The following is a 4,491-nucleotide window of genomic DNA, read 5'->3' on the forward strand; positions in this document are numbered from 1 at the left end:
TTTTGATTATAAACTACTATTATCAAACTATTAATTGAAATTAGATTATGCTACAAGATAATTGCTAAGTTGTATTTATTGGGAAGAAAGGCACTAGGGTCGTGACATTACCTAAGTGGCTAATTAACGGGTAGATGTAACTAAAGTTCGATTGACATAATTGGGGCTTATGCTATAACCGTTGCACAATTTTACCCACTCTCACACCTCTCGGTAGAGAGAGTGATTTTGCCCAATTGACTCTCTCGAGACCAAACGGGTAGGCAAATTAGCTCAAGCAACTAGGGTTCAAGTGGGGTAATTACTCTCTCGAGGTTTAACCCTTTAATTGGGACTATCAATTCTCTTAAGTCCATCCCAATTCCTTGTTGGGTCAATTTTGGAGACTTAGGCTCTCTTTCTCAAGAAGAGCCAAGTCAACTTAGCACAAACCAGTGTTTGAAACCACCAATTCATAGATTAAACCATAAAATTGACCCAAATAACAAACACCCATAGTCAATCTAACAATAGATGGCAACACCCATCAATTACCCATACTAGGGTTGAGCCACAACCCTAGCTAATGGGTTTAGCTACTCATGCTTGAAGAAGAAAATAGAGAATTAGATGAAGAACAAGGCATATTAATTAAATGCTAAATGAAAATACAAGAAACTATCGTTAACTTGAAGCTAAGATGCCAAAAAATGGCTACAGATGAGGTTCCCATGAGCGCAGCTAAGTTCTGGACATATCTGATGACCTAAAAATGGTAAAATGTTCTATTTATACTAGGCTAGAAAAACTGGACAAAATGCCCCTACGGGGTCAGGGCGGGCCACATAAAATGGACCGTGGCCGCGCTAGGCTCTTGGACTTCAATTCTGGGCTCTCTAACTTGGGCTCCGCGGACCGCGTAGAATGGACCGCGACCGCGGAGGCAGCTGGCGCGGTCCACACAATCATGATCGCGGACCGCATGGCTTGAACTTTGGCATTTTCCATCTCTCTGAATCTCCCTTTTGCGGACCGCACAAAAAGGTAGTTCGGCCGCGGAGCCTTCACCGCGGACTGCGAAATGGGTATCGCGGTCGCGTTACCTGAAGCACACTTTTGCCAACTCTCTGAATATCTCTTTCGCGGACCGTACAAAAAGGTAGCACGGCCGTAGAGCCTTCACTGCGGATCATGAAATGTGTACCGCGACCGCGTTGCCTGGAGCCTAGTTTTGTCTTCTCTCTAAATCACCTAGTGCGACCGCATTCGATTTTGTGCGGACCGCACTAGGCTTGTTTGCCCGTTTGCCCTCAGTTTACTTTATCTTTGATACTTGAGAAGGTTTTACTCCTTTTGAACCCATCTTTGACATTTCGTCACTTTGTCGATCAAACCTGCAATCAAGCACAACTTATGAGCCTTTTGGTACTAATTTGTAACAATTTATAATCAAAGCATAGGCGAGAAGGAGCATGAAACTCGCTAAAATCCCTACTTATCAATTGACACCATAGATCTATTGCAAAAAATGAGACCCCCCATCACTTATGATTGCACGAGGAGTGTCAAATCTTGTAAAAATGCTCTTCATGATAAACACAACAACACTTTGGGCTTCATTGTTGGGAAAAGCCACGGCTTCAACCCAATTTGAAACATAGTCAACTACCACTAGAATGTATGTGTTCCCACACGAGCTAACAAATGGGCCCAAGAAATCAATGCCTCATACATAAAAAATATCAACTTCAAGAATGGTATTGAGAGGCATCTCATCTTTCTTCGAAATTTCACCCGCTCTTTGACATTCTTCTCATCTCTTTACAAGTTCACTTGTATCTTTGTACAAAGTTGATTAATAAAACCCACAACTAAGAACTTTTGAAGCCGTCCTCGCCCCGCCATGATGGCCACCATAGGGAGAGGAATGACAAGCCTCTAAGATACTCAATTACTGCTCCTCCGGGACACACCTTTGGATTACACCATCCGTGTAGATCTTGAACAAGTACGACTCATCCCAATAAAAGTCCAAACTATCCCATTTGAGATTCTTTCTTTGGTTAGAAGAGAGCTCACATGGGATTATACCAGTCACAAGGAAATTAGCAACGTTCGCAAACCATGGCATACCATTCATCGACACCGAAAGGAGTTTCTCATCGGGAAATGAATAATTGATCTCTAGGCCATCACGAGGATTCCTCTCCTCCTCCAAGAGGGACAAGTGTTCCGCCACTTGGTTTTCACTACCCTTCCGGTCCACAATCTCAAAATCAAACTCTTGAAGTAACAAGACCCATCGCATCAGCCTAGCTTTGGAAACCTTCTTCGTCATCAAGTACCGGAGTGCGGCATGATCGGTATGAACTATGACCTTGGCACCCATGAGATGCGACCGAAATTTCTCCATTGCGAACACAATAGCCAAAAGCTCTTTCTCAGTCACCGTGTAGTTCACTTGAGACTCATTCATTGTCTTGCTCGCATAGTACACCAGATGAAACATTTTGTTCACTCTTTGACCTAAGATCGCCCCAACCGCAACATCACTCGCGTCACACATGAGCTCAAAAGGTAAACTCCTATTGGGTGCGGTGAGAATAGAAGTAGTGGTCAACTTGTGCTTGAGAAGTTCAAAGGCTTGCATACATCCCTCATTGAACACGAACTTGGCATCTTTTTCCAATAACTTACACAAGAGATTCACTACGTTCGAAAAGTCTTTGATAAATCTCCGGTAGAACCCCACATGCCCAAGAAAACTTCTAACTCCTTGACAGAAGTAGGGGGGAGTCTTGAAATCACATCAATTTTTGCTTTGCACACCTCTATACCATGCTTTGAAATTTTATGCCCAAGAACTATGCCCTTCTCAACCATGAAACGACATTTCTCCTAATTAAGAACAAGATTGGTTTCTTCACAACGGACCAACACTCTATTAATATTTTTCAAACATTCATCAAATGAGTCACCCACAACACTGAAGTCATCCATGAACACCTCCAAAATATCTTCCTCCATGTCGGTGAATATGGCCATCATACACTGCTGAAATGTATACGGTGCATTACACAACCCGAATGTCATCCTAGAAAAGGCAAAGGTACCATATGGACAAGAAAAGGTGGTCTTATCCTGATCTTCCGGAGCAATCAAAATTTGGTTGTACCCAGAATACCCATGAAAGAAACAGTAGACGGCACGCCCAGCAAGTCGATCTAACATCTGATCAAGAAAAGGCAATATAAAGTGATCCTTGCGGGTCACCTTATTCGACTTGCGGTAATCCATGCACACCCTCCACCAGGTTACAGTCCTTGTTGGAATCAACTCATTTTGCGAATTGGTAATCATGGTCATGCTACCCTTCTTCGGCACACATTGCACCGGCGAAGTCCAAGAGCTATCATGGGGTACACAACCCCGGCATCCAACCACTTGATCACCTCCTTTTTCACAACTTCTTGCATTGCCTTGTTCAACCTCCTTTGATGTTCCAAGGAGGGCTTTGGAACATATTCCAGAATAATCTTATACATACAGAATGCGGGGCTTATCCCTCAAATATCAGCTAAGGTCTATCCAATTGCCTTCTTCCTCTTTTGGAGCACCGCCAATGTGGCATCAACCTGCATATTAGTAATACAAGAGGAAAGAATAACTGGCAAAGTTAAACTAGGGACTAAGAATTCATACCTAAGGTGTGGAGGCAACGACTTCAACTCCAACATTGGAGGTTCCTCGATTGAAGGTTTTGTTGGTGGAGTGTTCCTATTCTTAAGATCCAAAGAGAGTTTCCCAGGCTCATAAGAGTAAGAGCTCATTCTATGTAAAACATTCACACACTCCACTCGGCCTTCATCCTCATTTACATCAAGATTCAACAATACCGCCTCTAGAGGGTCCTCCACATTGATCATTGAACTAGTATCATCAACTATTACTGTCGTGACAAGGTCCACAAAAGAGCACACTTCAGAACTGTTGGGTTGCTTCATTGACTTGCACACATAAAAGACTATTTTCTCATCATCCACTCGAAAGGTGAGTTCCCCTGCTTCCACATCAACTAAGGTCTTCCCCATTTCAAGTAAAGGTCTTCCTAATATGATTGGAACATCATAATCTACCTCACAATCCAAGATCACAAAATCAGCTGGCAAGATAAATTTGTCCACCCAGACAAGAACATCATCAATTATACCCAATGGTCGCTTCATGGTTCTATCCGCCATTTACAATCTCATGGAAGTTGGCCTCGGTTTCCCAATACCCAAAGTCTTGAAAACTGAGTAGGGCATCAAGTTGATACTTGCCCCCAAATCACATAGAGCTTTAGCAAAGTTTGCACTCCCAATGGTGCAAGGAATGGTGAAAGCACCGGGATTTTCTTGTTTCGGAGCCATTGAGTACACTATTGCACTAACTTAGTTGGTCATCTTGATAATTTCACAATCCATGGATCTTTAAATTGTAACCAAATCTTTCATGAATTTAGCATAATCC

Source organism: Nicotiana tabacum, chromosome 16, assembly GCF_000715075.1.
Source record: "Nicotiana tabacum cultivar K326 chromosome 16, ASM71507v2, whole genome shotgun sequence".
Lineage (NCBI taxonomy): Eukaryota > Viridiplantae > Streptophyta > Magnoliopsida > Solanales > Solanaceae > Nicotiana > Nicotiana tabacum.